The sequence below is a fragment of the Acomys minous genome (genome assembly GCF_964271855.1).
Source record: "Acomys minous genome assembly, chromosome: 5".
Classification (NCBI taxonomy): Eukaryota; Metazoa; Chordata; class Mammalia; order Rodentia; family Muridae; genus Acomys; species Acomys minous.
In genome coordinates this window covers 102899568-102912680 of record NC_140494.1, presented here as the reverse complement: position 1 = coordinate 102912680, position 13113 = coordinate 102899568, and the positions used below count along the sequence as shown (strand labels likewise).

The following is a 13113-nucleotide window of genomic DNA, read 5'->3' as shown; positions in this document are numbered from 1 at the left end:
GGAGGGCAGATCTCTGTGAGTTCAAGGCCATCCTGGTCTATAGAGAAAATCCCAGGACAGCCAAGACTACACAGAGAAACCTTGTCTCAGGAAAACAAACAACAAACAAGCAAAAAACAAAACAACAATAAAAAAGAGATTGTAGCAACCAAATGAAATAAACATATATTATAAACAGCATAATTACGAAATCAGCTAATCACACAATTACTCATGTTTTAGAAGACTTCTTTACAAGGTGATTCTTTCAAATGTAGTTCCCCTCATACATCAAAAAGTAGAATACAAGCCTAGTGCCCCGGCGCAGTGCTGCAATCTCAGCACTTGAGGAGGCAGAGAGAGGCAGAGACAGGTGGATCACTGTGAGTTCGAGACCAGCCTCGTCTACAAAGCGAGTCCAGGACAGACAAGGCTACAGCCGGAGAAACCCCGTCTCAAAAAACCAAATGTGTGTGTGTGTATATATATATATATATATATATATATATATATATATATATATATATATATATATATATATATACATGAATGAGATTAAAGACCTCTTTAATGTTTTATTAGTAGATATCTTTGATCTTTTGGGTTTTGCTAGTAAGTTTTGAAATTTGGAAAATACCAGCTTTGACTTAGAATGTCTGGCATATCAGAGGTGACTGTGTGTGAGATGTTTGTAAGGTTCTTGTGGAGCTGGCCTGGGACACTGTGTAGATTTGGTTTTGCAGAGCAGTCTGTGGTGGCGCTGAGGGTCAGCTGCTCTCAAAGTGCGTAAGCATGCATTTCTGACTCTCAGTCGAAGAAGCATGTTATGGTTCCTGTATTAAACTGACATGCCTCAGTGCAGCAGAGAGTTCAAGACTCATTTCCCAAGCGATTTTTAACAAAATCAAATGCTGATTCGTGGTTTTTAAAGTCTTAGTCAGGCCTAGGTGGTTTCCTTGTGTTTAGAGACAAGCAAATCTAATAGCCAGGAAAAAGCAGTCTTTCTGGCTTTGACTGTAGTAACAATCACATAACAAACAATTAGAAATGTGTAAAAGATTGTGGTAGTGGTACATGCCTTTAGTTCCAGCACTTGGAGGTTCAGACAGGAGAATCTTGAGTGCTAGTGTCTCGTGGGCTGCGTAGTGAGATTCTGTCTCAAAGAAAAAGAAGGCTGGAAGGAAGGAAGGAAGGAGGGAGGGAAGGAAGGAGAATCATCTTACAGTTAGCCACTGATCACATGCCTTCTTATTTTGACATTGTAAAGTGTATTGTAGCTATTGAAGGTATTACTTTTAGACTACAGTTTAATATCATATTAAGTAGAAATGCTGCTTTTGAGTTTGTGTAATTAATATATCAAAGAGGATTTTTGTAGCTCCTCCATGGATTCAGAAAATGTGCATTATTGTATAAAAACCAGAGCATCTGAAGGCATTGGCCCTGAAATTGATCATTTACTGCAGACAGTCCTCACTGGAAGAATAAAATGCCCCCACGTATATGTAAAAATGTATAGCTCAAGCATGTCTTCTCGTAGGTTTTTGATGGGTTCCCGGTCTTTCCTGTGTTCACCACACGTGCTGATCTGCTGTGGTTTGCCTGGTGTCTCTCTGTGGTTTACTCAGAGGAAGTGGTTCTTGTGGGTGAAGGCCTGGTCTTCTTGGAGATTGTTGGTGGCACATGCACTGTCAGCTTATTTCCTGTTTTATTGGCTGCTTAGACCAGACTCCTGCCAGAAGGTGACTACTACTGAGGGGTATCTGGATATTTTGTGGTAAAAGAGTAGCTGGTTACAATGTTGCGTAACACCTACACCTCAGGTGATGCAAGGGTTAAATTGATGCTTATTAAATGCTTTGAGAGTCTAGGATGAAAAGTGCATTGTTTTAGTTGTATTTGCAGGTTATTGTGATATTCATATATTGCTTAGCTGCAGTAAAAACATGTTTGTGTAATACAGAGTCATTTTGCCGAATTTGATGTTTGTAGCCATTCAAGTGGTTTTTAGTCACCAGAACAGTCATAGAATTTTTCCTTTCTGGGGCTGGGGAGATGACTTGGCTGGTAGAGTGCCTGTTATGTAATCGTGAAGACTGAGTGGATCCTTAGCACCAGTGCAAAAGCTGGGGGGCACAGTGGGTATCTCTAACCCCAGAACTGAGTCGGGGTGGAGACTGGGAGATCTTTGGAGTTCATTTCCAGCCAGCTTAGTCAATGAGTGAACTCCAGGCTCAATAGCAGATCTGGTCTCTGGGCCTGCAAAATAGCGTAGTGGGTAAAGGTGTTTGTCACCAACCTCCACATCAGTGCCTTGACACTCATGCTCTGCCCCTACCCCAGTGCTGTGGCACTCATGTATGGGTGCATGCACACACAACATATACAAAATGCAGGTATGGCAGAGATAACAAGAGAGAATTGAATATTATGAATTTATGCCATGAAGTAATCTGTCAGCTTTTTCAGGTTATGTTTTTACAGAAAACCTCAGGATTAGAGTGTCAGGTGTAGAGTGGCTGCACCTCACTTCTGGGTCTTATTTTGGGACCTGGCTGAAGGAACAACCCCATCTGAAATTCATGGTTACTGTGACAGCAGGAATGGACGACATCGATGGAAGCACATACCGACTCTTTTTCATTTGCTTGTTTGATTTTTTTGAGACCTGGCTGTTCTGGAACTCAATTTGTTCACCAGGCTGGCCTCAAACATCAGAGATGCGCCTGTCTCTGTCTCCTGAGTGTGGGGTCAAAGGTGTGCACCACCTGCATATGATGATGATGATGATTTTTTTTGAGACAGGGTTTCTCTGTGTAGCCTTTGCTGTCCTGGACTCACTTTTGTAGACCATGCTAGCCTCAAACTCAGAGTGATCCGCCTGCCTCTGCCTCCTGAGTGCTGGGATTAAAGGCGTGCACCACCATGCCCAGCCATATGATGACTCTTAAAGCTTTTTGCTCAGTCATGTGCATATCACATTAGCTCACAGGACATGAACTAGAACAAGGTAAGGTTTATTGTCAGTGGGGTAGGGATGTGTACCCTCCTACAGGTGGCATTGCAAGCCCTGTGATCATCGGTAATGCTGTGTAATCTTTGTAAGGAAGGACGATGGAGGCTGAATAAGTGGGAACAATAATGCAGCCTTTCATAGGAGTTGCTCAGTAAATGCTTACTGTAGCAGCTGTTTAGTGCATGTGACAAGCTTATTTTCATAGAGAAATATGGAGTGCTGTGTTGAGCCTCTGCATTCCTGTCATTAGCTTTCACAGTGATCAGTGCACGCACTGCCTTGGGTCATCTCTCTTTCCCTGTCTCTCCTCATGGGATCATAACGAAGCTTCCAGATATCCTGATACCACAAGTAACTCTCTCTCCAAGTGTGGACTGTGACGTTTCTATCATATCCTCACTGTCTAATGGTTTGAGGCTGTGGTGCTGAGAACTCTAGAGTGCTCTCAGTTGGAGATGATGTTCATGGAGTGTGTAGAATTTGACAGCCGGATCTTGCTTTGACTTCATGGAGTGTTTCTGGAGGAGGTTTACAACAGGATCTACCTTCCCAACCTCTTCTTTACTCAACTTTAGTGGTGTCTGTCTCTGTCTTCTCTCTCTGTCTGTCTCTGTCTCTCTCTCTGTCTCTCTCTCTCTCTCTCTCTCTCTCTCTCTCTCTCTCTCTGTCTCTCTGTGTCTCTCTGTCTCTGTCTCTGTCTCTTTCTCTCTGTGTCTCTGTCTCTGTGTCTCTGTCTCTGTCTCTGTCTCTCTCTGTCTCTCTCTCTCTCTCTCGTGTGTGTGTGTGTGTGTGTGTGTGTGTGTGTGTGTGTGTGTGTGTGTAACAGAAGCACATAATTAACCTCTTGGAACAAAAATAGCATTGCAACAGATTTGATTTGCAGGAGGTTTCGTTTCTCACTGGGCTTCTGTTGGAATGATGCCAATTGAAAGGAATCCCAGCTCTTTAATGGCTCCAAGTCTTCTGGGAGCCCACAGTGATGCTACTTAATCTGGAGAACGATATCAGAATCGCTAATAAAAACCCTGTGCTCACCTACCTGTACTGTCAATTGTGCAGAGAAAAGAGCTATCACATCCTTGAGGTCTTCCCAATAGTAATATAATACGAGTGAAGGGAGTCTGATTTTAGTTCAGAAATCCTTAACATCACCTGTAGCTACTCAGGCTAATGATTCTAAGGCCTTCAAGTTGTCATTATGACTCAGGATGTCACTGTGGCAATATGTTTGTTATGTCTGTGGTGTAGGGAGTAAGGGGCAGACATGTGTTATGCATGCAGGATCATTTAGTTTTGGAGGAACAGTGGAGAGCAAATCAAAGAGAGAATCCCGTTTAAAAATTTTGTTCTTGCTATGTGACAATAGTACCAGCAACGAGAGCTTGCAGTGTTTAGTGAGTAATTAAGTATATATATAAAATATGGGAATATGTTACTATAATACTATTTTTGAAGTAACTTTTACTGGCTTATCTTTTTGTTGACACTTAAAGCAGTCTTTACAGGTATTGAAATAGTGCTGTGTATCGTTAATTAAATTGTTGTTAATCTAATTTTAGAATCCATGTAGGAACTACAAAACTACAGTTTCAAATGGCTTTTGTTGACTTAAATAAAATTATTTAAATTTGGGTTTCTCTTGTTGTTGAATTGGTTCTGGTTTTGGTTGCTCAGAGCAACATATTCAATTTAAAATATAAAAGAATAAATTTTGTCCATGGTGAATAGTTCTCTGATGTGTCATTCTTATTACTTGTTTAGTGTTGTCTCACAATGGAGAACACTAGTTTTCAGAGATAATTGCTCTGCCCTTGTCAAGACAACAATGTTTTGGGTGCATTTTAGTTGTGTGCGCTGTTGCCAACTTAGAGTATGTGGTTTCTTGTTAATGTATTTACCCCACAACTCTGCCTGCTTAGAGTTCTTGAGACAGGGTTTGAAGGTAAAGAGGGTCTGTTTCTGGGTAGGAACTCAGGGAAAAGCAGCTCTAGCCCAGCGCTGTACAGCTAGGCAAGGTGAGAGACACTGTGCTTCTGAGAATAGGACTAAGTCAGTGTTGTCAGTGAGAATTAGTAATCATATCATCATCTTCTTCCTCTTCTCCCAATTCCTCTTCTTTCTATCCCTCTTCCTCTTCTTTCTTCTTGGTTTATTGAGCAGGTTTTTCTCTCCTGTAGCCCTGGCTGTCTTAAAAACTCGCTCTGTAGACTTCGACCTCAGAGAATCCACCTGCCTCTGCCTCCTAAAGTACTGGGATTAAAGGCATGCACCACCACCTGGCCACGTTGTCCTTTGGTTTCACTCTTTTTTTTTTCTCACTCTCACTACATGTGTGTACATTACCAAAACTTTAAAGGAACTGAAATAGCATTGATGTAGCTGAAGGCTTTGTTATTTTGCTTTTGGATTTCTGAGACAAAGTCTGCAGTGTGGTGTATCTGTGGCAGTCATTCAGGAGCGTGGTGTGAACTGCCACACCTGGAACACGGTTAGGAGTCTGTACAGTTGCTGTTGTTACTGTGCTTCCTGTTTTGAGAGCAGTTTCTTGCTGTGTAGTCCTGGCTGGCCTGGAATTTGATGTGTAGAATAGACTGTCTTATAACAAAATTCAGTAATCTTGCCTCCTAAAGGCTGGGATTATAGGTGTGCACCACCATGCCCTGCTTATTATCATTATTATTATTAATCTAATCCTTGTTGATAAATCATTTTCTGTTTCTGCTATTCTAGAGTTCTTTTAATATTCTTATAATGTGTTTGATACAGATCTTTTTTGGTGTTAGGAGAGCAGAAAACAGCAAGAACCCCGCAATTTATTACACTGAATATGGAAAGAAGTAGTAAATGCCTTTAAATGGATGACTTTTTATTTTTGTGGTTCTGGGGATTGAACCCAGGGCCTTGTACTTGTTAGGCATACACTTGCCTGTCATTGTCCTTTTTTGTTTGTTTGTTTGTTTGTTTGTTTTGAAACAAGGTTTTGCTGTGTAATCATAGGCTGGTCTTGAACTACAGATTGTCTGCCTTTGGAGAGCTGGGACTGTAGGAGTGAGTGTGCTCACCAAACTTGTCTAATGATGAGGCTTTTTGTGATGTATGAATAGAAGCAGGTTGCCCCTCCCCTTTTAAAGAAAGAATCTATACTAAAGATGCCTCTATAATTTATCCCTTTCTTGTCAATATGAATGAAGACATAGAGGTGAAAAGCCTGGTGTGGTGGCTTGTCCTGTAGTCCGGCATTAAGGAGGCAGAGGCAGGAGGCCTGGTCTATATAATGAGGCCAGTATACACAACCTGGGCTGAAACATCTTGCATTTGTACAAACTTTGTACAGTTTGGTGTGAGTAGAGCAAGGAGCTTGATGGTGGTGGAGGGTGTAGAGGTGACGCCTCACTGGTTAAGGGTGCTTGACCACTGCTCTTGCAAAGGACCTGGTTTGATTCCCACCACCTACGTGGTGGCTTACAGTGCTCCGTTACTCCACTTCCAGGGAATCTGATGCCCTCTTCTGGCTTCCTCAAGCCGCAGGCGTGCTTGACGGACAGACACACATGCAGGCAACATACCCACACACATAAAACAATTTTAAAAAGAGAGATCAATGATGATGAAATTGAAGTGATAGGTGGTACTTGATGATGTCATTTTAAGGAGGTTGGGTTTAAACTTTGGGTTCTGAAGGCCAGTGATGCCTTTTAGTCCCAGAGATAATGAGATCAGGTAGCAGTGTGAAGGATGGATTAGTTCTGAGGAGCAGTTTCAGGAGCAGAGACGGATAAAGAGATACTGTCCAGTAATCTACAGGAAAATGAAGATTTAACAACTCCTTAAACCAGAGCTACTCAGCAATACATTTGAAAGAGGAGAAGCAAAAATAAAGCCACCAGAAGACTCTTAAGACTACAGTAGGATGAAAGGATAGATGGTGAGAGTGGGAGGCCTAGTGTGTGTCCTGGGCTGGGGGTCAGTGCCGGTCACTGAGATGGAATATGGGGAGGAGGCAAGGCTTGGCTTGTTTCTGCTTGGCTGACTAAGTAGTAGTAGGAGACTTAAGAATTGTAGTAAAGCACAGGTTAAGACACTGTTAGTAATAAAAATAAACTAGTTATCTATTGTGACACAGGCTTCCTAAAGCCACAAACTTTTCATTCTCTAGCACAGTAGATATACAAGACAAAATTGGCTGCTTAAGTAATTAAAATGAAATAAAATGAAAAATTTAGTTCCTAGTTCATTCTAACCACATTGTACTGTTCAGTAGCTATATGTAGCCAGTAGCTATTGTATTGGTTGTTCGTTATCAGAGGGCATTTTATCAGTGCAAAAAGTATGTTTTTTATGGTATTAGAGGTTGTATCTAAAGTTTCATACATGTTAGGCAAACAGTCTAGCGCTCTTTCAACTTTATTTTTTTCTTTTTCTTTTTTAGACAAGGTCTTTGTAGTTCAAGCTGGCCTTGAACTTGAGGCACTCCTCCTGCCTCAGCATCCCAGATGTTGGGATTACATGAATGAGCTACCACATTCAGCTTTTTATTTTATTTATTTTTGAATATACTGTTTATTTTTTAAAAGTCATGATCTTTTCTTTTTTTTTTAACTTATGCGTATGTGTCTTGTGTGTGTGTGGGGTGGGATGAGGGGCAGGCTGTGAGGGCCACAAAAGGATGTTGAATCACCATGAGCCAAACTCAGGTCCTCTGGAAGAGCAGCATGTTGGCTGCCTGATCAGGTGGGAAGGTGTCCAGGAAACGCACAACTCCGTGGCCTAGGAAGGCATCCCAGCTTTGAGGCGGGGCAGTGTCCCAAGGCAAGGGTATCCTGAGACACAGGAGGCCAGGAAGCACAGCTCTGAGAGGAAGCCTCCTCAGCAGAGAAGTTGCAGCTCCCCGGGGAGTGTTACACCAACACCTGAGGAGCTGAGAGCTGAGATCCTGAGTTCTCTTTCTTGGCTTCTTCTGGGCTTCTTGGCATTTTTTGATGAGTCACACCAGGCAGTAAATCTCTTAGAAGAGATGTGTTAGAGGGATGAATCCAGGAGTGGCTGCCTCTGCCCCCAGGTGAAGACAGCCCCTAGTTTTGTTTTTTAATGACGTGTGTGTGTGTGTGTGTGTGTGTGTGTGTGTGTGTGTGTGTGTGTGTTGGGGTTTGTGCATGATGCAGTGCCTGTGGGGGCCAAAAGAGAGCGCTGGATTCTCCTGGAGCTGGAGTTACAGGCAGCTGTCAATCACTTAACAGCAGTTCTGGGAACCCAGCCCTTAACTGCTGAGCTGTCTCCAGCTCTTTTCATTTCTGAGACTTGTGGTCTCTCACCTCAGCCTCCCAGGAGTATTTGGGATTACAGTGCTGAGCTACCATGCCTGCCTTGCACACACACACAAAAAGTTGGACATAGCTACCAATTTTGTTTGTTTGTTTGTTTGTTTGTTACTCTCTGTTACACAGAGCCCTGGTTGTCCTGGATTCTTTGTAGATCAGGCTAGTCTTGAACTCACAGAGATCTGCTGGCTTCTGCCTCCCAAGTGTAGGAATTAAACATGTGCGCCACCACGCCTGGCTTCCATAGCTAGGTATTATCTCATACAATTATAATCAGAAATCTTGGAGTCACTTAGCTGAGTGCTTCTGGTTTAAGGTTCCTCATGAGGAATGTAAAAATGTCTTCCCTCTACTTCTGAGATGGTTTGCTTAGCACTGGCCAAGTGACTGGTCGTTGTCTGTAGATAGGTTGGTTCCCTTTTTATTTCTGGGACCTCTCTAGGACACTTAAGGCAGTCTGCTTTGCTTGATTAAGAGAGTAGGATGAAAGCTGTATTAAGTTTTAGGAGGTGACCTCAGAAGTTACTCTGTCATTTCCAAACTAATCCGTTGGTTCACAGGTCAGTCAGCTTTGCTCACCTGGCAGGGAACTAACTGTTCAAGGACATTGATACCAGGAGCCAAGAGTCAGTTAGAATAATTTCGGAGCCTATTTATTTAAGCTATTTACTTGGAGAGTTAGGATTTAAGGTATTTAGAAGGTTATGTTTGTAAACTTTGATGGGAGTAAGAACCGAGAATCCTAACATAATTGGAAAGATAACATAGTTAATTGTCGACCGTGGTCTATGGCTAAACACTTAAAAATTAGGCAATTTGATTTAAAAAAAAAGGCATTGAAAGTAATTTTTATACTTTATATATTTCATAGTTCTGTTTTTACATTCATCTTCATTTTGTTTTATTCACAGACTACTTATACTTGTCAAGATAATTTAAGTTGCTCATATAAATAGATATGTTTGTCAAGATAAGATTATTTGCAAACCTTGTCTTAGTCATGCATAAGATCTCTCAAGTGAAAAATTTCTCCCAGAAATATTTGAGATTCTTCCTGAAGCTCGCCGAATGGATGTGCGAAGTCTTCTTTTTGCCAAACTCTGTATGTAGTTCTCATTTGGAAGTTAGATAATGATACTTTTAGAAAGTGTGTGTGTGTGTGTGTTTTTTTTCCCCATCTTTAGAGCTAGGATCTCTCATATACTCCAGGTGTCTGCTTCTAACTTCCCATTCTCCTGCCTCTGCCTCCCAAGTGCCGGGTTAGAGGTGTGAGCTACCGTGCCTAGGTCTTATTTATTTATTTATTTTTACACTAATGAAATGCTCAGGGGACAACGCAAGGGAGTGGGTTCTCTTTTTACCCAGTGGGTTCTGGGGTTCAATCTCAGGTCATCAGGCTTAGTGGCAAATTCCTCTACTGGCTGTGCCATGTAGCTGGCCTATGCTGAGATCTTTCATAAGACATTTAATAAGCTGTAATGGCTGACAAAAAAAAAAGCCAACTAAAATAAGTGATGTGAAAATATTAAGAAAGGACATTATGCTTGAAATTAAAAGTCTCAGGATGCTGCAGGTGGTGGCATGTATTTAAGGAACATAATACAGATGGGTGGCTACTCAAGGTTTTATGAAGTCTTACAGTTGTAGCAGCAGAGGTAGAAGGGGCAGAGTAGCTGAGATAGCTGATGAGTTCAGAGGATTCACTCTGCTTTGTAGATCGGGACTTTACTGTAGTAAGTACAGTGGCAATAGGTAGTTTTGTAGTGTATTGGAAGACTCTTTCCACTTGAGTGGATTTATATTTATGTTGAAATTATTTTATTTATTATAAAAGCATAGAATATAAATGTGAAATCCAAATATATCTATGAAAAAAGTTTTTGTGATTTGGAAATGTGAGGTAGACTCATTGAAAAAAATGCTGTTAAGTTGGATGGGGAGAAAAACAACTGTGAGTTATCTGTGGAAAGACTTAGGGTATTTTTTTAAACACTGTTTCTTGTTCCAGTGTAAGTAAACTGAATTGGAAATTAATCTCAGTGATGTATTTAATATAGTTTATAAAAGAAAGATAATAGTCACAATAATTATTGTGCTAAAGAAAAGGTCTTTATGCCATATCTAAGAATTGGCAGGTGAATACACACACGGAGAGAGAGAGAAAAATGTGTTTGTTTTTTGTTTTTTGAGACAGTTTCTTTGTGTAACCCTTGCTGTCCTAGAACTTGCTTTGTAGACCAGGTTGTCCTGAACTCACAGCGATCCGCCTGCCTCTGCCTCCCAAGTGCTGAGATTAAAGGCAGGTGCCACCATACACGGCCACATTTATATGTTTTAAGTGAAGTAGAGTTTAAGATCTTTTAAAGAGCTGGGCATGGTGGCATATGCCATTAATCCTAGCACTCAAGGAAGCAAAGGCAGGTGGATTACTGTGGGTTTGAGGCTGACCTGATTTACAAAGTGAGTCCTGGACAGGCAAGACTTCACAGAGAAACCCTGTTTTGAACCTTCCCCCTTCCCCCCACCCCCCAAAAAAGATCTCTACAAGTGCCATTTAAAGACTGCTCTTTTCTATTAAGTGACCAAGTATTGGTAGCAGTAGATGGGCTAAGACAGGTTTTGGTGTGCAGCTAAAGGAACATCATGACTTCAGGAGGTGTGGAAAGAAGGAAGCCTGAAATGCCTCCTGTCTAAGGTAATGATCAGGTTGTAGTTTGTGCTGACTGAGTTAGTGTTACTGTCCCAGAAACATCAACTTGCATTTCATTGCTGGTATTTTCAAATATAATTCTGTTCGTACATTATTCTCTAGTGTTACTTTCTTTTTGACAAATACTACTACTTTCTCCTATTTGTGATAATGAAGTCAAGTTTCTTTTGGAGATGATGACAGTGTTAAAGGATAGCATTAATACCTAGTAGTTGGAGGCTCTGTGCTGTGGGACTGTGTAGATGTCAAGCAGGCCTGCCTCTTCTCCAGTAGAGACCTCAGACGAGGGTTAGAAGGTGATTGGCAGAGGGGGTTTGAAAGCTCTGAGGACAGTGTTTTGCATAGATTAGTCCCAGAACTTATTTTTTCCAGCTTTATTGAGTTTGCTTGCCTTTATTCCTGTGTTGTCAATATGTGGAAGATGTAAATGTTCAATTAGACCAATGGTTCTCAACATTCCGAATGCTGCGACCCTTTAACACAGTTCTTCATGTTGTGGTGCCCCCCCACCATAAAATTATTTTGTTGTTACTTCATAATTCTAATTTTGCTATTGTTATGAATTGTAATGTAAAGATCTGATATGCAGGTTGGCCTTAGGGGTCACAACCCACAGGTTGACACCTGCTGAGTTAGACGAATGAATGAACAGATTAACCCAAGTAACAGGTACATTAGAATACGGCCAAATTGGACACCTAGCAAAAACTTGAGGGTTCCTGAGGCCATGCGATACTGGAATGTTATCCTATTGTTTTTTATTACTTATAGCAATTGAAGCAAACTATTATTGTTGTTGTTGAGACAGGCTCTCTTCTGTGTAGTCCTGGTTGTCCTGGAGCTTACTGTGTAGACCAGGCTGGCTTTGAAATCACAGCGATCCTCTTGCCTGTGTGTGTGCCACTCTGTCCAGCTTGAAGATAATTCTTTGTTGTTGTTTTGAGACAGGGTTTCTCTGTGTAGCCCTGGCTGTCCTGAACGCCCTTTGTAGACCAGGCTGGCCTCAAACTCACAGTGATCCGCCTGCCTCTGCCTCCTGAGTGCTGGGTTTGAAGGTGTGTGCCCAGCGCAAAGCTAGTTCTTAATGCAAAGGGAGACCTGGGTAATGTTTCTCATCTGGATTTTGGGCATCTAAATAAGTTTAAACATTACAGAAAATGATTTGACAGTATAGCTCAGAAGCCTAAGGAATGTTTAAATGTTCTTATCTAGTAATGCCAGCCTTGTTGTATATTTCAAGACACGAAGGCAATAAAGACTAATAAGGCTAAAAAAAAAACTTGATGCTGTTGTTGGCAAAGATACATTTAAATTTAATTTCTAGTAGTCGAATTTAAATCTGGTGCTTCTGAAGGGATGGGCTTGGACACTGATGGCAAAGAGCTCCCAGGAAAGAATTGGACATAAATTATTGCCTGCCATTTGATTCTCAAGCTTCAAAAAGAAACAAATGACTCAAAGGTTCCGTTGTGGAATGGAGAAGAAAGTGGATTCTGGGCAGAAGGACAGAGAGTTGGAGACTAGCCTGGTCGACATAGTCAGCCCAGGTTAGCAAGTGAGACCCTACTCCAAAATAACAAACAAATAAACAAAATAAAATCCTGGGCATTCAGGAGGAAGAGGAACAGGAGTCCAAGGCCATCCTTAGCTGTGTAGCAAGTAGGAGCCCAGCCTGACTTCCGTGTACTTTCCCCTCCAACGCTGTGGGTCAGCAAGCACTCTGCTGCTCTGCTTTATCCCAGCCCTTGTTTTCCAAGTCTTGCTATGTAGGCAGCCTTAAATGCAGCATGTGAGCCAGGCTGCCTTCAACTCTCAGTACTAGTGTCTGCTGCTGTCTTATTAAAGGAATTAGCATTCGCTAACTACCTGAGATGCTTGATTGACTACAGGGCTTTGTACTTGCTTGCTTCACCCTGGCAGCATTTTTTAGAGCAAGTATTTAATCATTTTTGGGGTTCAGTAATCTGCTTAGGGTCACACAAAGCATCGAGAATGTGTGCATGTTGTGACAACCTTATTTGTACCAAACACTTTACAAAAATAAAATGAGTATTCCCTCTTAGGAACTACTTGTAAGCAACTCACCTGCA

At 41.6% G+C, this 13113-nt stretch overlaps 1 protein-coding gene across 4 annotated transcripts in view; it reads left to right on the top strand.

Moving 5' to 3' along the window:
* The window catches only part of ARHGEF12 (Rho guanine nucleotide exchange factor 12), a 129332-nt gene that overhangs the window by 8048 nt on the left and 108171 nt on the right, over positions 1–13113 (top strand). The window lies entirely within an intron of this gene.